At 34.8% G+C, this 21,351-nt stretch overlaps 1 protein-coding gene across 1 annotated transcript in view; it reads left to right on the top strand.

Annotated features, from left to right (window-relative positions):
* The window catches only part of THEMIS (thymocyte selection associated), a 161,628-nt gene that overhangs the window by 10,571 nt on the left and 129,706 nt on the right, over positions 1-21,351 (top strand). The gene's annotated exons all lie outside the window — the stretch shown is intronic.

Here is a 21,351-nt window from a genome sequence, read left to right on the forward strand (position 1 = left end):
GGAGGAAAGGGTTCCCTGTCTGGGACAATTTGCCTATGAATTTGATGAGACTGACTTAAGACAAGGTCAAAAGTTGGGGTTTTAAAAGGGCTTCAAACCACTTTTATTCTCATGGCATAGGTCTCAGTCTCTCCTGGCTCTGGTGCTACTCTCTACTGTTCCCAGCTCAGGCTTAATCCTCTCCTATCATCAGGGCTCCATGGCTTCCCTCTGCCAGCCACCATTCTCTCCTAGTTCTCCCTCTAGGCCTCCCTTCTCCACTCTTTCCCATTCTCATGGCTCCCATACTCATACCTCTCTCTCCCTGCTTCCACTGCCTTCTACTTCCCCATCCTTAGCAACAGGAGGAACTCTGTGGATGGGCTCTGTGATGACTGGCCACGACAGACCAATTACGTATCAGGAACAGAGGAGAAGAGAGATTGGGTGTTTCCTCTCCACCCTTCCTCTGGGCCAGTACTCCCATGATTGACCAGCTGCTTTGTCCCTGGTAAACATCCCATAGGCATGCAAACAAGTTATTTTAGGTCTACAATACGATATTAAAGCCACACAAGTATCCTGGTCAGAAATGACCATTTTCTCTATATACACTTTTTTATTCAGCCATAAAAAAGATAGAAATTCTGCCATGTGTGTCAACATGGTTGGATCTAGAGGATGTTATGCTAAGTGAAATAAACCAGGTGGAGAAAGACAAATACTATATGAATTCACTTATATGTGTAATCTAAAAACAAAACAAAACGAAATGAAGAAAATAGCAGTAGACTCACAGACCCTGATAAAGTAACTGGTGGTTACCACGTGAGAGTGGTTGGGGTGGGTAGGTGGGGAAAAGAAGGGGGATAAAGGGACACAAAAATTCTCGATCATAATATAAGTTGGTCACAAGGATGGTAATGCATCATGGAGAATATAACCAATGATTCTGTAACATCTTTCTATGTTGACAGTAACTGCACTAGTTGGGGTGAGGATTTTGTAAAGTGGGTAACCGGTGAACCACTGTGTCGCATACTTGAAACTAATATGATTGTATATTAACTACACTTCAATTAAAGAAAACACATTACTAACGTTGTCATTTATCACTATTTACTTCATATATGTAACCATTTGGGTGTTGACTTAACAATTTGACAGGAAACGAAGTTTGCGTTATGATCTTGTTCAGTAAACTGGATGTTGAAAAAAATCATTTTTAACTTTATAGAAATAATATATGCATACACATAGCTGAGAAGTTGGAAAATGCTGAAGCACAAAATCACCAATAACTTCATCTAACAGAGAGAAATACTATTAATATTTTGATGTATTCTCTATTGATTTGTGTGAAAGCATTATTTCAGGGATTGCTCTGTAGTCCCTGTATCAGGTCAGAAGAAATCTGTGGGTCTAAAGAACACCAACATGGGAGGAATGGGAGATTAAAGGAGGAATCTGTCAAGCACCCCAAATAATTGTGTCGGAGGAGAAGCAGAAGAAAGTGGAATAGTTTGTTAATGAGAAGAAATGACAGAGAACAAAATTGAGAAAGTGTTAGGAATAAATGTTTGCTTTTAGTACACAGTTTATGGTGGATTATTAATTATTATTATAGCCCTATATAATGAAGGTTCATTATGTGCCAGGCACTGTTGTATATAGATTTGGGTATGTAAGCATATATATAATACATATATACATATCAGTTATATATATGTAAGTCTATATAGAAATACATGTGAATATATAAAATACAACATATATATTGCTTTACATATGTTCATCTATACACAGATTTAATATTCATATGTTTATATGTACACATATTTAATCTTAATTAAATTATTTAATTCATTATATTTTTAAGGGTATTAATTATCTTTGGATGTATGATAAGACTATTATTATCATCTCCATTTTCAAGGTCACCTATTGGCCATATACCTACCTCTGCCCCAGGGATAAAACTTAAAGTTTATTCTTGGTCTACCACCTGAAGAGTTTACAAAATTCTATAGTAAATCCTTTTCTTATAGAACCATCAATGTTTTTAAAAAATTTTGTAACAATTTACTAATGGCAGTTTGACTCTCTAAACTGGGATGCTAAAGTAAATATGCACAAGAAATAACTAGTCTTAGCTACATGTTTCTCCTTTAATAACTTCTTACTATTACCAGTTATGATTGCAATTTAGTAAGTATGTATGATATTGAAGAATTAACTTTAAAACTGGCTGTATAAGTATACATTTAGATGACAGTTAGTGAATTATGCACTATATGAATATGGCTTTTATAGATTTGATGAGTATATGAGAGTTCATGTGGCCAAAAAATTATGCCTATGTTAATGCCAACATAATTATTTATGGCTAATTTAATTTAAGTTTTTTAAGGCTTAATTTAGTCAGCTTGGGACATGGTAGTAAAATCAAGGCAAACGTGAAAATTATAGCATTGTATTCCACTTGTATTAATTCATGTGGGATAGGCTTTAACATTTAGATAAAAACCTTTTTCACTTTTTTAACATCACTATTCATTCACACAGACTCAAGAGGAATGAAATTATGTAAAAGTCTAATGAAATATGGCCTGTCACATTTTTAAAAAAGAATTTCAGCTACATTAAAACAGAGTACCAGTATTTCTTTATATGAGCTTACATTTATAAAGGTTTATTAAAGGCAAGCATTAAATTTCTAAGGCAGAATTTAGCAACACATCCACAATATGTTCTGTTGAATTTCTCAGGTATGAATCTGCCTTGAGATTGAGGAAAACCTAACTTCACAGACACTGAAATTTGAAAACTTTAAATCTAATCTTTAAAATAAAACTTATTATATCCCCAAATTTTAAAAATTGATAATGATTCATTAAATAAATAGAAATTTGCTCTATTTGGTGTCAGTGACATGGTTTGACACTAAAATGACTATCAGAATGGAATTTGGAAAACCTATATAATGTTTAATATTATTTAAAAAATACATTGAACTTATACGGATTTGGTAATATGCAAAAATTACATTTGTGGCTACATTGTTTAAGCAATAATCTTGTTTGAAAATGATGTTGAACTTTTTTTCTATAAAAAAGAACCATTTTCTTTATCTAAGACGTAACACTTTAGCTACTACATAATTTGGCTTCTAGAATGCCTTTAGGCCATATACTGTAGATCAATAAGTTACTCTTTTGGTGTAATTAAACATTGCATTTAAAAAGATAAGAATCAAAATAGTTGAAGTTTAAAAATGTAGAAGTATGTTTAAAGTTTAGTGCATATGTGTATGCTTGAATGGAACACTTTTTTTGCCTTAAAATTTAACTCAAGCAGGCCTTATTTTAGGAAAAAATCCTAAAATGCATGCATTAAAAACAAGCAAAAGAAGCTCAGATAAGAGTAAATTCAGTGTACTATTTTCACAAGCTGTAAGAGAAAATAACTGGAGGAAAACTTTTTGTGTTGTTTACTGAAGTGACGATGTTCCAAAATGTGGACATTTTTGTACAACAGAATACATTAATCACAGTAGAATATCCACACTTAAAATTTTTAGCTTATTTGTTAAGGACCAACCTTGACTACACAACACAAAGTTAAAAAATGGAATGCTGGCATATGTTTTGCATATAATCATATAAATATAGATTATTCATATGCTTCTTTCATTCTATAAGTATAAAGAAGTGACTGAGCAAGAGATTAAGTAAAAATTATATTTTTTATTGGCTATTAGATTTTCAAATGTTGTAAAACAGACATTTTGATTAGGGATATTAATTATTTAAATTCATTTTAATAGGTATAAACTATTGGTCAATTATTAAATGTTAAACAACATTTACTAAAGGAAAAGAAAATCAACATTTTTGCCTTGAGCATACTATTTTAAGTTTTTCTATATTATTATACTGATAAATGTTGTTAGGCACTGCTAAATAACTAGTAAGTATTGAAAATGGGAGAGAGTAACTTTGAGTTAATGTGTAAAAAAAGAAACCTGAAAAATTATTTTTATATATGTCTATCTTTGATGCAATGTTCAAGCTCCTGAATTTAAAAACTTTCCATTTTAATAGGGATATCTACTGTCTTTTACTGCTAATAAATATTTGGAATCATTCAACTTTTCAACGCTAAGATTTTAGCAAAACCTATGAGAAGAAATTTACTTAAATGTATTTTTTTACATGAAATAATACGGTTTAAATGGCAATGGACAGTCATTATTTGACAAGTTATTTTAAAGAAAATAATTTATTAGGATATAGGGCAAGCTTTCTACTAATCTATGTAATGAAATTAGCTATTCAATTTTCTGCCTAGTATAAGGAGTAATTTGGTCTAAAGAGTTTTACTGTCGGCTAGAAGGGTTGGTTTTAGTGATTCAGCATTTGTTTCAGTTAGGAAAAGCACACCGGCCCCTTAAATGATGTGTGAATTCTAACCACAAACCAAAGAACGTTTTGTTTTTTTTCACTTCTCTATTGACATCATGAAAAGTTTAAAACTATTTTTTCCAGAACTCCTGAAATCGTCATGTGAATTTTGACTTAACTATTCATTAGCAAAAACCACCTTGATTTTGAAGATTAGTAACATAGTCACTAATGTAAATACATTCCTACTTATAGTGTATACATTCATTCCAATAATTTTTAAAAATCAGTAATGATTTAATATGTTTAGAGAGTTCATGGAATCCCGACAGTAATGGAAATTTGAACTTGTCTTAGATCAGACAGAGGCTGGCCCTTGCTCTCCCTTCCTTCCTTCCATGCGCCTTTGTACTTTAGCCAGGCGGTTGGATGCATTTACAGGTGCTCTTTGACAGCACTGCGCTTTGGGAGTCCGTTAGGTGCCGTAGTAAAACATGAAGGGGTGGGGGCGTATAAAGTAAAACCCACTGCCTTCAAGCTTTTCATACAAAAAAAAAGGGACAGAAATTAAGAGAATAATAATAGAGATGGTACCTTAAAAAAAAAAATCCACGTCGGCAACACGACGGGCAGCTCCCGTTGGTGAGAAAGCCACGGGCGGTGCTACTGGGACCCCGCGTCCCCGCCTCCGCCCGCGTCGCCGCCGGGCGCTCCCGCCGCTCGGCTGCTCCAGGTGCATCGTAGCCGCGGAGCAGAGGCTTACCCGCCTTCCTTCCTACTGCCTGAAGGATCCAGCGTCTCCTCCCATCCCTGCACCCTGCGCCTTCATAATTTGCCCATTTTTTTAAAAACGTCATATTCTACATTTCTAGTAAATCTGCTCTTTTTAGAATAAGACTACCTTCTAGATCAACAAAACTTACCTCTTCATTTTATAGAGGCAGAGACCTATCAAAGTCACTTTTTTGTGCAATATTCCATTCGCCAATTATTAATAAATAATAAAACTTTCTTTTTCAAATAACAGGATCAGTAATTATCCTTTTTAATGTTAGTTAAATATAAGGAAAAGATAAATAATCAAATCAATAAATAAATCTCCAAGAATATCCATGTGGCTACCTATTTTATACCTAGCAGTGTGTTGATTTTGTAGCAAAGAAGATGGTTAGATCCCCATGGCCGATTCAGAGAAGTCAACACGTCCTCGGGCCATCAGATGTGACACTTATAAAGATGTGTCATGTGTCACTATTAACATACGCTCATCAGGTAATGGGATCACTCTCGAATTGATATGGTTTTTGTCGTTAATTAGAGCATCTCAATTTTCAGATACCTAAGGGTTTTTTTCAGTATACAAATGAAATTACTTTGAAGAAAACTTTAAGTGGACATTTAGTAAACTGCTCCTTTTAATATAAGCTGTAAGTCTTATATGAGTGTTTTAAAACTAAAATAGAAGTAGGAATGTAAACTTTAATTTCTGCTATTAAGAACATTCTCTTCTTACTTGGAACAATAAGCCATTCATTTGCAAGTTCTCCTTTAAAAATTGGCAATGAAGTTAACTACTAATAGGTGTTATTCATCTGACAAGTGACCTTAGCATTGTATTTTTTCTATGGGGTTTCATGCTCGTTGCTTTTATATTTTGGATTCCTTTGAAAAAGATAGAATTATTCAAGGACATATCTTGTTTCATTTTTGCTTTTAACAAACACAGGCTTACTTTACTGGTCAGTAAATTTCAGCAGTTCCTATTTATTTAATTAGTTCATCAGCGAATGTAAATTTCATCTTATTTATTAAAAGTAATCAAAAGAAATCATGCCAAACTTTCTGGAGAAAATGACTTTCGTTGCAAACTAGCAAGAATTGATTTGGTCACTCACCAAGTATTAGTTATCGTTGGTAGATATTGATGGCCTTCAAACCTATCAATATATGTTCTCATGCAATGAAAGAAAAACTTAGATCAAATTTTGACAAATATAAAACATTTATTTGCAAGCAGATATAAAGACAGTTATATGACCTGTGTGTCAGCTTGATGTAGTCCCAGCTATTTGTCTTCTTAGATGCTCAGAGAGCACCTTGCATGAAAGAGGTTCGTAAGAGACTTCTACGGCACCATCCCAGCAGCAGGATCCAACTACCCTTCTAGTTAGATGACAAAATGCTTTGAATCAGTCGCTGAACCAGGACTGTGAAGCACAGGGCCTCTGTTGAACTCACTAGATTTGTAGACTCCTTCGCAAGAATAGGAGTGACTGTGCTATATGTGCGACTAAACACGTTTTGGAGCACCACTCATTTCACCAGTGAAGCAGCCTTTCTAATTAATATCCATTATTCTCATTAAGAAAACCTCTGTGTTAGTAGGAGATAAATGTAGGTGACACGTGTAGTTGTTTTAAGAGTGTGGATTGCTGATTAATCTTCTGAATGTTAACTAGTCGCTCTGGGTTTATGTTTCTGGTAAGTGTACTTCAAATTAACATTTCCTCATCTCTTCCCCAGGGTTATAGGTTAACGCTACTGAACACACACATATGTATCTCATTGTCTGTGCTGCAGTATTTTAAGTAAATTACACGCACATTATAATCATATTAAACATTTACCTTCGCATATGTCCGAGATGCTCCCTTCTTCCAGTGGACCAGAGTTGCTTTTGTTTCGTTTTGTTTTTCACTCTTACAGTTTTAACTTACTCTTAAATTTGTATGATTTTCCAGGTTGACATGTGTACTCTTGAATTCCCTTTACCTATTTCATGGATTGTACAATGTTCCTCAAACCTAAGTAAACTCTGGAATCTACTAGGGAACTTAAAACAATTATATATTCCTGGGTTCCACCCTGGAGAATCTGATTTAGAATATCTGGAGTATAGTCCAAGAATCTGTATTTTTACGTTATCCCCAATTAATTCTGGTGCAGCCTGTTGGCAAACAGTTGTTTAGGAGGAGCAAGATAGGACCATCTCTGCTTAAGGATAACAATTGGACATTAGAAACAATATTATCAAGAACCACAGTCCCTGTTTTCTTGCCAATTTTTCTACATCTAGTATGCCATCATTCTCTTAGAGTCAGGCAGTGCAGCCTCGAAGTCATTTTCGTCTCATTTTTCTACTTTGCTCTCACCAGTTCTGGAGGGCTGTTTCAGGGTTCACGGCTGCCGTCCTGTGCAGGCTCTGCTCACTGCATACCCACATCACTTGCTGCACCTGGAAACACATATCATTGCTCCATGTGTCTTTTGCTCCTCTGCAGCACCTCTTAGGAGAACTTTCTTAGAACAATAGCTGTATATACAACTGCAGCTCAAATTCACTCCCCTTAGGTCCTCTCAAACCACTTACTTTTTATTTTGTAATCAGCTTGTCTTGGAAAGCCATGACGTCAGGTTGTCCTTTCACACTTGTTCATTTGTTTAAATCTGAAAAGTGATATTTTTACTTTCTAGAATGCCCTTCCTATCAATATTATTAACCAGTCATCCAGATTGATCCAATTTGGCCATAATTACTCATCAGCTACCACACATATAGGAGAATATCCTTTGAATTGTGTGGCTTCATTAGCATCAGAAGATAATCAAGGTGATACAAGGATGCCCAAATTACCTAAACTCTGAACACTTTACTGACAACAAAACGTAGGCTCTCATTTAAGACTCCCTTTTTTCTTTTAGTGGAAAAATGAAATGATGTTCAATACAGTACCCGCTGGCCATATGTGACTATTTACTTTTGAATTACTTCAACTAAATAAATATTAAATTTGAGTTCCTCAGTTACATTAATTTCAAGTGCTCATGAGCCTCATGTGTCTCTTAGCTGCAGTGTCAGGCAGCTCAAGTTATATATGTCGATCACTGTAGAAAGTTCTACTGGACAGAGCTGCTCTGAAGTCCCTCTGGGAGTCCCAAGGGCGAGAAGAGGCTCACATCTTCTCCAATATCAGCATAACCTACTCCATCTCTGCTATCATGACTCTCCTAAGAACTTGCTGCATTGGGGCATTATAAATTTTCTTTTACTTCTACTACTTCACCTTGTCCACATGTGTTTCTGTGTCTGACTCAGGCTTTCTCAGTCTGTCACTAGGGTGAAAAGTTGCACTGCAGCACATGCATGCTGTATGTACACACACTATTTAAATTAAACTTCATTTTGAGATGACTGCAGATTTGCAAGCAATTGTAAGCAATCATATAGAGATCCCATGTATCCTTCACCCAGTTTCCCTTGGTCATAACATCTTACAAGACTGTGGTATACTGGCTCCTCTAAGATATTGACATTGATGCAGTAAAGATACAGAATATTTCTAATCACCACATCCTTCATGTTCCCCTTTTATAGCCATACCCACTGCCTTCCCATTTCCCTTACCCCTCCCAGACATTAATCTGTTCAGGCTTTTTATAATTTTGCCATTTCAAAATGTGATAAAGAGAATAATATAATGTGTAACCTTTTGGATTTCATTCAGCATAATTGTCTAGAGATTCATTTAGATTTTTGAATGAATGAATTCTTCTTTCTTTTTGTTGCTGAGTGGTATTTCATAGTATGGATATACCATAATTTGTTTAACTTATTCACATGTTGAAGGACATTTGACCTATTCCCAGTCTTTGGCTATTATGAATAAACCTTCAATAAATATTTACATTTAAGTGTTTATGTGAAAATAATATTTTATTTCTCTGGGCTAAATACCCAGAGTGAAATGCTGGTAGTTGCATATTTAGTTATTTTTTAAGAAACTGCCAAACTGTGTTCCTGAGTGGCTCTACCATTTTAAATGCCCATCAACAATGTACAAGTAATAATTTCTCTGCATCCTCACCAGCATTTGGTGGTCTCACTATTTTTTATTTTAGCCATTTTGATAAGTATATGGTATTAATTTGCAATTTAGTAATGGTTAACAATGTGCTCATTTGCCATCGTAGATCCTCTCTGGTGAAATGATATTCTGTATGTTTTGTCTATTTTCTAATTTGATTGTTTTATTTTTTTAATATTTGATTTTGGGGTTTTTTCATAAATTCTAGATATAAGTTCTGTGACAGATAAATAGTTTGCAAATATTTTCTCCCAATCTGTAGCTTGTTTTTTCATTCTTTTCACATTGGCTTTTGCAGTGCAAAAGTTTTTAATTTTAATGAAGTTTAATTTATCAAATTTTCCTTTTATGGATCATGATTATGGTGTCAGTTTGCCATGAGAACTCTTTGCCTAGCCCTAGGTCCTAAAGATTTTCCATTGTACTTTTCTTCTAAAAGTTTTTAGTTTTAAATTTTACATTTAAGTTCATGATCCATTTTCAGTCAACATTTATGTGTTTATGGTGTGAAGTTTAGTACTAGGTTAATTTTCTTTTGCCTATGGATATCCAATTGCTTCCACACCATTTGTTTAAAAGGCCATCTTTCCTCTATTTAATTGCTTTTGCAACTTAGTCAAAAATCAAATGAGCTTATTTCTATGGGGCTGTTCCTAGACATTAATGCATTTTTTTCCATTGAGGTGTGTGTCTATGCTTCTGCCAGTCACACAGTCTAGATTATTATATAGTAAGTACCTAAACTTGGGTAGCCTAGTTCCCTCTACTTTATTCTTCCTTTTCAAAATTGTCTTAGTTTTCTAGTTCCTTTGACTTTCCATATACATTTTAGAATTATCTTGTCTACCTGTACAAAAAATCTTGTTGAAATTATGACATGAATCACATTAACCAGTATACCAATTTGAGACGATTGATGTTTTTATTATGTTGAGTGCTCCAATCCATGAACATGCTATGTCTCTCCATTTTATATAAAGATCTTTAATTTCTCCTGTCAGTGTTTTCTACTTCTTTACATACAAGTTCTGTACCTGTTTTGTCAGATTTGCAATGAAGTATTTCATTTTTTTAAATGATTATATATAATTGTAATTTCAGGGTCCACAGATTCATTGTTAGTTATAAAAACACATAGACTTTTGCATGTTAATCTTTTATTCTATGACTTTAGCGAATTCACTTAATAGTTTTTAAGAGATTTTTGGTGATTCCTTGGGATTTTCTATGTAGATAATCATGTCATTTGCAAATAGGGACAGCTTCATATCTTCCATTCCAACATACATGCCTTTATTTTTCCTTTTCTTACCTTATTGCACTGGCTAGAACTTGCAGAACTATTTTTAATAAAAGTGGTTAGAGCAGCCTTGGATTTTTCATCATCTTAGGAAGAAAGCATTTAGTCTTTAACCATAAAGTATAGTGTTTGTTGTAGGTCTTTTGTTGTCGTTGTTTTATCCTCTTTATTAATTTAAAGAAGTTGCCCTGTACCTTAGTTGTTCAGAGAGTTTTATGATGATGATGATGGTGAATGGGTGTTCAATTTTGTCAAATGCTTTTTCTGCATTAATTTATGTGGTCATATGCTTTTTCTTCTTTATCTTGTTAATATAAAGGATTACATTGATTGCTTTCTGAATATTGAGCCAATCTAGTATCTCTTGGATAACCACACTTGGTTATGATACATAATTATTTTTATATATTGCTGGATTCTATTTGCTAACATTTTGTGAAGGATTTTTTTGTCTATTGATGAGGGATATTGGTCTGCAGTTTTCTTTATTGCAGAGGTTTTGGCATAATGGCAATTACTAGCTTCATAGAATAAATGGGCAAATATTCCCTCTTCTTCTATTTTCTGGAACAGATTGTACAGAATTGGTGAAATACTTCCTTAGAAGTTTAACAGAATTCTCTAGTAAAATAAGCAGATCCTGGAGATTTCTCTTTTGGAAATTTTGCAATTATGAATCAATTTCCTTAATAAGGGACTAAGCCTGTTATCCATTTTATATAGGGTGAGCCATGGTATATTGTGGTTTTTTTAGAAATTGATTCACTGCACCTAAATTATGAAATTATGCAAGTTAGGTTGTATCTAGGATTCTCTTATGAGTTTTTTGATATCTCAAGGGTCTGTAGCTATTTCCTCTGTTTTATTCCTCTGAATTTCTCTGAAGTTTACTATATCTTATGTTAATATAACTAATTTTGTTTTCCTTTGATGAATGTTTGCATGATATATCTTTTTCTATCCATTTTCTTTCAACCTGTCTATATTGTTATATTTGAAGTGAGTCTCTTATAGATCAGATATATTTGGGTCATGTTTTTTAATATACTAATGTCAAACTCTGTTTTTTAAATGATGTATTTAGACCATTTACATTTAATACAACTATTGATATTCAAAGGCTTAAGTCTGCCATAATATCTTTAGTTTTTATGTTTGGATTCTCTTTTTTATTTCTTCAGGAGGGGATGGGGTGTATTGCCTCATTACTGCCAGGTGGAGTTAGAAGTCCAGGTTCCCTGTTCAGCCTCTGTTGACATCTGAAGGCAGAGGATCATCCTTTGTGCTGCTCAGTTAAGAGTACTGGCTGCTCACTAGGCCTCCAGTGATACTACCTTTGATGAGAGGGATAGTATTGCCTCATTACTGTTCCACACATGGCTTCCTCTTACACCTTATTGTAGGGAGGTACCTAATTACACTGGGCAAAAATTAAAGTCCTAATTTTTAATTAGACATACTCAGACATCATCCCAGGGAAGAGGAGAAAGGGCACTTGAGTACTGCTGGGTGAGGGTGGAAGTCCAGACTCTTCACTTGGTTTCCCTGATAGGGGGTGGGGTGAGACAGGCTCACAAAGATGCAAATCCCATCTCTTAACTGCCTTTCTAACACCACCCCAGCAAAGGGTGAGTGTCATTACACTTATCAATGGTGAGATTATAAGGTCTCTACTCAGCCTTTCCTAGTGGGTGGTTAGAGAATAAAAATGTTTTTCTGTAGTATCTGGCTTTAATAGAATGATTATTGTCAGAAAGTTTTCTGTCTTACTAGGCTGTTCCTTCTCTGGTCTAGAGAGAACAGGATTCTTGGCGATTTTATTTATAATTTTGCCTGTACTGAAGGTATTTCTAGGTTGCCAGGTTCTCTAGCTTCAAGTGTGGGATACAGACATACCTAATTTTATTGTGTTTTGTTTTATTGAGCTTCACAGATATTGTGTCTCTTTACAAATTGAAGGTTTGTGGCAAACCTACATTGAGATAATGTAACAGCACCATTTTTCAACAGCATTTGTTCACTTCATGTCTTGCATCACATTTTGGTAATTCTCACAATATTTCAAACTTTTTCATTATCATTATATTTGTTATGGTGATCTGTGATCAGTGATCTTTGATGTTCCTATTGCAATTGTTTTGGAGTACCGCAAACTGTGTCCATTTAAGATGGAGAACTTAATTTATAAATGTGTGCATTTATAAATTTCTATGCTCCACTGACCAGCCATTTTCTTCTCTTTCTCCTTCTCCTTGGGCCTCCCAAAACACAACACTTGGGAAATTAGGCCAACTAATAACCCAACAATGGAGTCTAAATGTTCAAGTGAAGGGAAGATTCACATGTCTCTCACTTTAAATCAAAAGCTAGAACTGATTCATCTTAGTGAGGAGGGTATGTTTAAAGCCAAGATAAGCTAGAAGCTAGGCTTCTTGCACCAGTTAGACAAGTTGTAAATGCAAAGGAAAAGTTCTTGAAGGAAATTAAAAGGGTAACTCCAGTGAGCACACAAATGATAAGGAAGAAAAACAGCTTTATTGCTGATATGGAGAAAGTGTTAGCCTAATGTTTATTCACCATTCTGAAAGCTTATAGCCCTCAGAATTATGCTAAATCTATTTTGTCTGTACTCTATAAATGGAAGAACAAAGCCCAGATAACAGCACATCTGTTTATAACATGGTTTACTGAATATAGTAAGCCCACTGTTGAGATCTGCTCAGAAAATAAAAAATAAAGCCAGCTATAACATTCTCTTAAGCCAAAGCCTAATTCACACCAAGGCCCTGACTCTTTTCAATTCTGTGAAGAATGACAGAGGTGAGGAAGCTGCAAAACAAGCGTTCAAAACCGTCTTCATACAGAAAAGTACCAGGTAAAACAGCAAGTGCTGATATAGAAAATGCAGCAAGTTATCCAGAAGATCTAGCTGACATAAGTAATGAAGGTGGCTACACTAAACAGCAGATTCTCAATAAAGACAAACAGCCCTCTATTGGAAGAAAATGTCATCTAGGGCTTTCATAGCAAGAGAGAAGTAAGTACCTGGCTTTAAAGCTTCAAAGGACAGGCTGATTGTCTTGTTAGGGGCTCATGCATCTGGAATGTTTAAGTTGCAGCCAATGTTTATTCACCATTCTGAAAGTGTATAGCCCTCAAGAATTATGCTAAATCTACTTTACCTATACTCTATAAAGGGAAGAACAAAGCCCAGATAACAGCACATCTGTTTATAACATGGTTTACTGAATACAGTAAGCCCACTGTTGAGATCTGCTCAGCAAATAAAAAGACTCCTTTCAAAATATGACTGCTTGTTGACAATGCATTTGGTTACCCAAGAACTCTAATAGAGGGGTACAATAAGATTCTCATTGTTTTCATACCTGCTAACACAGTGTCCCTTCTGAAGCCAAAGAATCAAGGAGTAATTTCAACTTTCAAGTCTTATTCTTTAAGAAATACATTTCTTAAGGCTATAACTCCCAAAGATAGTGATTGCTCTGATGGACCTGACCAAACTCAGTTGAAAACCTTCTGGAAAGGATTTACCTTTTGAGATGTCTTTTAGAACATTCATGATTCATAGGAAGAGGTTAAAATATCAACATAAACAGCAGTTTGGAAGAAGTTGATTCCAACCCTCATGGATGGCTGATGGTGTCAAGACTTCAGTGGAGAAAGTAACTGCAGATGTGGTATAAATAGCAAGAGATTTCAAATTAGAAGTGAAGCCTGAGGATGTAATTGAATTGCTGCAATCTCATGATAAAATTTGAATGGATGAGGAGTTGCTTCTTATGGATGAGCAAAGTGTTTTCTTGAGATGGAATTTACTCCTGGTGATGATATAGTGAAGATTGATGTAAATGACAACAAAGGATTTTGAATAGTCCATAGATTTAGTTGATAAAGCGTTGGCAGGGTTTGAGAGGACTGACTTCAATTTTGAAAGAAGTTCTAAAATGTTAAAAAACAGCACTGCATGACACAGAGAAATTGTTTGTGACAGGGAGACTCAATTGATGCAGCAAACTTCACTGTTGCCCTGTTTTAAGAAATTGCCAGTTGACTTGCTTTATTGTGATATTTGGTCTATTGCAGCAGTTAAACACCAAACCTTCAAGTCTCCAAGGTATGCCTGTATATGAGGTTAGGAAATTGTATGTCTACCGCCATCTTCGCAGAATGGAAATCCCAGATGATGCCTTTTAATAAGACTTTACTGTCAGCTTGAGATTAATATGCCTGGCATGTAATGTTTGTTGAAGGATTTAATAAATAAATGTAATGCAGATGTACTATTCACAAAGCCCAGAAGCCCAGGTCCTTTCTCCTAGTATCAACAATTTTCTTTCATAGTAATCATCATTTTGTAATCACATATTTGTATAATATTTTGATTATCTTTTATTCCAAAATATTAAAAAATTCATGAAGGTTGAGACCAGTTATTCTTGCTCACCATTATACCAGTAGTACTTATCATAGTTCTTTGTTTTACACATAGCATATATTCAATTTGTTGAATAGTTGAAAAAATGAGTAAGTCAAAAATAGAGTGTCTCTCAGGGCTCTTTTCTGAATGGCTATAGAGCTCTATCCTTGCCCAGGGTAACACCATTTCTCAGCGAACCTTCATAGAAAGAAAGCAACTTCACTTTCCACCAGGAGTGCTCCTAGACCCTTCCTCCCAACTCTTTAAATTATGTCAGGCACATATGCACAATAGGAATATTTGTTTGACAACCAGGGTAAACAGACAAGGCAACTTCCAACCAAAGGTCACCAGCCAAACCTACCAGTCATCCCAGACCTACCAGAGCTGGTCACTTCAATGAGTTCAATATATTGGCACATTTATAACCCATTTGTGGCATACCAAGGTTCATTAGCACAAGTTGGGAAAAAAGCTGACCTTGAGTGTACCTTTATTCATACTCCATCTTCTTAAGTCCCTATTTTCTACTCCAGAATATTCTCTTTAATAGGATTATTGACAAACAAAATATATCATTTTTTTAATTCAGAGATAACCTCACCTACATCCAAAGAGGACACTTATCTTTCATAAAGATAAACCAATAAAATCACACCAGCTTACTAAGTAAAACGTTATACTGTATTATTCAGCATTAAACAACAATATAATATGACATAACAAGGATGAACCGAATGATGGAAAGTATTAAGCCCTAAACAAATGCCAGGTGCTGAGCTATTTACCTAAAAATTGATTATCTTCTTTGATCCTCAAAACAATGCTTTGAGGTAATGTTACTATCTTCATTTTAAGGACAAGGAAATTGAGGCACAGTCCCCATTTTATAGACAAAGATATTACATGAGCTCACACATCTATTAAATGTAGATCCTGGATTTGAAACTGAAGGCATTCTTATCTGTGATTTTCACCTAGTTAAATTAGTAGGAATGAATGGAGATAAGAAGTGTGTGTGTGTGTGTAAAATATTTTCATCTTTTCAGTGGAGATAAAGATCAGCCCTGAAATCCTAGCTTGCAGTCTCAACCTGAGGAACAGATCCCCTATCTTTAGTGTTTCAAATAAAAATATACAATGTTTCCCCCTAAGACAAGGTAAGATTTACAGATACAGTGCAGCTAATTTAAATCATGAAATATATATATCTTTCCCTCACATTTGGATCAGAGATTTGTTAGCTGTCTCCCTAACCATATATGTTCTCTCTTCTAGTAACAGATTTCATCTGTGAACAGTTAAAAATGATACTGTACAGTTCTCTTAATGCTTAATGTGGGCACTTGATTAAATTTTGGCTAATGAGTTGTGCGAATATATTGATGTGTGACATTTCTGTTGCATGCTGCTAAAACAAAAGGAATGTCATCTTCTTCATATCTTTTTCTCACTACCTGAAATTCAGACAAGATGGTAAGAACTGGAGCAGCCTCCTTAGAACAGAAGGCAGAAGTCTCATGTTGAAGAGGCCAGAATAGCAACAGGAAGAAAGCTAGATCCCACGAAGATTCCTTACAAACCCTGACACGTTACCACTGGCTTGTTATTTGAGAAAGAAAGAAACACTTCTTATTTCAGCAACTGTTGTTTTAGGATTTGTTTCAACAGCTGAATGGAGTCTCTTGGTGGTTTCACAATAAACTTTTTTTTTTTTGAAAGCAAAATTTTTGCACATCAAATTATATCTGCAAGTTTTTGACTCAAACGTACCAATTAATATTTATTATTTCTTCAAATTAAAGTGTCATTAATATACAATCTTATGATGGTTTCACATACACAAAACAGTGGTTCAACATTCACCCATATTATCAAGTCCTCACCCCCTCCATTGCGGTCACTGCCTATCAATGTGGTAAGATGCTATAGAGTCGTTAATTGTGTTCTCCGTGCTGTACTACTGTCCCATGACCTACCTATGTTGTGATTGTGAATTATAGTGCCCCTTAATCCCCTTCTCCCTCCCCTTTGGTAGCCACTAGTCACTTGGTGTCTATGAATCTACTGCTTTTTTTTGTTCCTTCTGTTTCACTTTATTGTTATACTCCACAAATGAGTGAAATCATTTGGTATTTATCTTTCTCCACCTGACTTATTTCATTGAACATAATATCTCTAGATCTATCCATATTGTTGCAAATGGCATGCTTCCTTTTCTTTTTCTGACTGAGTAATATTCCATTGTGTATATGTACCACATCTTCTTTATCCATGAGGTTGCTTCCTTATATTGGCTAATGCAAATAGTACAGCAATAAACATAGGGGTGCATAGGTCTTTTTGAATCAGAGATCTTGTTTTCTTCAGGTAAATTCCTAAGAGTGGAATTACTGGGTCAAGCAGTATTTCTATGTTTAGTTTTTTGAGGAACCTCCATATTGCTTTCTACAGTGTCTGAAACAATTTACATTTCCACCAACAGTGCAGGAGGGTTCCCCTTTCTCTGCATGCTCACCACCATTTGTTGTTCCTTGTCTTTTGGAACGTGGCCATCCTAACTGGTGTGAGGTGATATCTCATTGTGGTTTTAATTTGCATTTCCCTGATGATTAGCGGTGTGGAGCATCTTTTCACATGCCTGTTGGCCATCCATATTTCTTCTTTGGAGAAGTGTCTGTTCAGGTCCTCCACCCATTTTTTAATTGGGTTATTTGTTTTTTGGGTGTTGAGGCATGTGAGTTCCTTATATATTTTGAATGTTAACCTTTTATCGGATATGTCATTTATGAATATATTCTTCCATACTGTAGGATGCCTTTTTGTTTTACTGATAGTGTCCTTTGCTGTACAGAAGCTTTTTAATTTGATGTAGTCCCATTTGTTCATTTTTATTTTGTTTCCCTTGCCTAAGGAGATGTGTTCAGGAAAAAGTTGCTTATGTTTATATTCAAGAGATTTTTGCCTATATTTTCTTCTTTGAGTTTTATGGTTTCATGACTTACATTCAGGTCTTTGATCCATTTTGAGTTTATTTTTATGTATGGAATTAGACAATAATTTAGTTTCATTCTCTTACATGTAGCTGTCCAGTTTTTAAAGAGGCTGTCATTTCCCCATTGTATATTCATGGTTCCGTTATCATATATTAATTGACCATATATGTGTGGGTTTATATCTGGGGTCTCTATTCTGTTCCATTCATCTACGGGTCTGTCTTTGTGCCCATACCAAATTGTTTTGATTACTGTGGCTCTGTAGTAGAGCTTGAATTCTGGGAGTGCAATACTCCCCACTTTGTTCTTTCTCAGGATTGCTTTGGCTATTTTGGGTCTTTGTGGTTCCATATGAATTTTAGAAACATTTGTTCCAGTTTGTGGAAGAATGCTGTTTGTATTTTTATGGGGTTGCACTGAATCTGTACATTGCTTTAGGCAGGATGGTCATTTTGAAAGTTTATAGAAATATGGGGTCTTTCACTGAAGAGCAATTTAATCTTTAGAATACATTTTAGAATTCTATTGTATCTTAAAATCTTATCCTGACTCTTTTGAATACAAAATTTTAAAATATTTATCATTCTTAAAAATAAATGATGTTGAAATTTTATCTGTTGAAGACTTGTAATGAGAATTATCTCTTATGAGAAAGAGATCATTTGCTATGCAAAAATGAATGTATTATTAAGTGATAAACTAGGGGAGAGAAAGAATAACACAAATTTTAAAAAGAAAAGAAAAGGAAGAAAATCTACTGTCTAAATTAGATATAATATTTTACAAATATAAAGGGAGGAGGTTTTCAACACTGAATTTCTACCCAAATATAAATATTGAACAGTTTTCTTATTAAATTATCAATGTACTTCTGGGAATGAAGGATCCCACTCTCTGTTACAAATGACTAGTCATATTGAAAAGAGAATCCAAATGCTGGACAACTAATCTGAGATTGACAAAGTAAAATTTTTCACAAAGTTAAAAATATCACTCCTTTAAAAACATGAAATGAATGCATGGAATTTTTTATTTAGCTCATCAAATGAGATAACCAGTGAGATTTGAAAACATGAAATGAACTTATAGAATATTTTATTTAACTCATCAAATGAGATAACCAGTGAGATATTAAAACCAGCTCACACACATACACCATGAGAAATGCTCAAATGAATTTTCCAGTGTTCAAATTCCAGTATTCAAAAAGTATTCCTACCTGTCTTCCTTAAACATAGAATATTTCGGGTTATCTTTTCTACAAAGTATAGGTCAATTATATGTATATTGGAAAAAAATATTTTTATTTCAATGGGAAATGATCATTTGCATCACTATGGTTAAGTACCACTTACATTTCTATCAATTTTCTGTAAGTCACTATAGTGTCATTTAAAGCTGCATTACACTAAAGAATCCCAAATGATTCCTTAAAAGGTCTACTAGACAAAATCCAGCTCTTTACTGAAAGGACACCTATTCTTTTTTGCTTTTTAAAATATTGGACAAGCTTTCCTGACAAGCTTTAACAAAGTCCTGAGACATGGTATGCTGTAAAGTGTTAACTCAGCAGGCTTTCCATGTTCAACTCTGCAAATTCTATAGAAAGGATTGGTCTTGTTTCTTGGAATATCCTGCATGATAAAAGTGCCTGTATATTTTGGAACTTGGGCCACTCTAGATAGCTTAAGAATGTGACTTAACGGTGAATGTCACCACTTGCTTGACAGGGGCCTGGGCCATGCTGTATTGGTTTGACTTCTGAAGCGACTGACCTGTAGTAAAATCCCTGGACACCAGGTTCAATGAGCTTCCCTGGTTAGCAATAGTTTGTATATGTTGCGATCCACCATTGCTGGGAGAATTAAACTGTGTCCATGTGACCTTACTGGTAGAAGACAACTAGAAACTTGTCTCCTTGACTCTGCCTATGAACATTGTTCCTTTGCTCATTTTAATCTGTACATTTCTCTATAAATAAAATATAAATGTGGGTATAATGATTTTTCTGAGTTCTGTGTGTCCTTCTAATAAGAAGTCAAACCTAAGTGTGGAATAGGGACCTCTGATTGGTATGGGTAGACATCATTTTTGCTGGATATTCAGATAGCTGTTGAAGAAGGCCCTCAACAGACAGAATTGAGAAGCTGAGAAGCTGAGCTTGTTTATTCACGTTAATTTAGTGCTTATTAGCATGGTCATTTGTCACAGACTCAGGAGGCCTCCTGAGGCTTATCATAAAGGATAGTGGATAGGTTGCTTATGGCAATCCCTGCACCTCTTCACATGATGTCTGCAAACTAAGCCCAACAAATCTTCTGCAAGGTGATTCTCCACTGAAGTCACCTCTCTCCTTCCCAGCTAGTCTCCCAGAAGACAGCCTGGAATTCTGTTCTCTTTACAAACTAACTTCAAAGTATAAATTCTATGACCTTCTTCCTTAGAACCTGGTTTTTACTTCTCTCAATAAGAAACAACTTTTATAAATCAAAACAATTTTTTTTCCTTCATGTGGCACAAAAAAACAAATTTTGGAAGTAAAAAATAGAATATTGGGTTTTTTCATCTTCATGTTGAAAAAATTCTAAGTTTCTTTGCAGCCAGGCAGGAAATCCCTTTATGGCATGTGCTGAGTCCCCCTCACCTACAATATAATAATCTATATACAATGTAATAATATATAATTCTTATATATAGTATATACTAAAAACTACTATATAACAATCTCCCATTTTTGATTCTTATGTTTACATAAAAAGATTTTGGCAATTGTGAAAAAACACTTTCCCTTTCCAATAAAGTCGATCTTTTCATGATTATTATCTTCCCAAGTATTCAAAAAATTCTTTGAGTCTTAGAACTAAAGAATGACTTACTGGCTAAATCTCTTTCCTTTCTTGGGGAAATAATCTTCATGTCTTGCTTTAATAGTGGAAGGAATGCGGAGGAAGAATCTATCTACTGGGAGGTATTACTTCCTTAAATTTACTACTCAGCTTTCGCACATTTTTACTTTTTCTACTACAGGAATTACCTTGACTTATTGGTTGGCAAAGCCAAGTGTTGCTCATATGAAACAGCTGCCTTATTCTCATGAAGATTTTTAGTTTCATGGCAGGAAACTTTCTTTGAACATCTCTGACAGGGACTATTGAGCCTCCCCTTGAGCACGCAACAGCACACATTTTTGAAAAGCCTGATACCATGTTGTTCAATTTCAAGAAAGCCATTCACATCAAGTCGTTTTAAAATGGGCCACCTATGCTGTAAGCAGTGGCCCCAAACATATTGCAATTGTCTGACAGATTGATTTGCTATAAAGGTCAACTGTGACAGCTATCTTCAAACATTTTACGGCTGCTTTGTAGAG

This window comes from Manis pentadactyla, chromosome 12, assembly GCF_030020395.1.
Source record: "Manis pentadactyla isolate mManPen7 chromosome 12, mManPen7.hap1, whole genome shotgun sequence".
In the NCBI taxonomy this organism is placed as follows: domain Eukaryota; kingdom Metazoa; phylum Chordata; class Mammalia; order Pholidota; family Manidae; genus Manis; species Manis pentadactyla.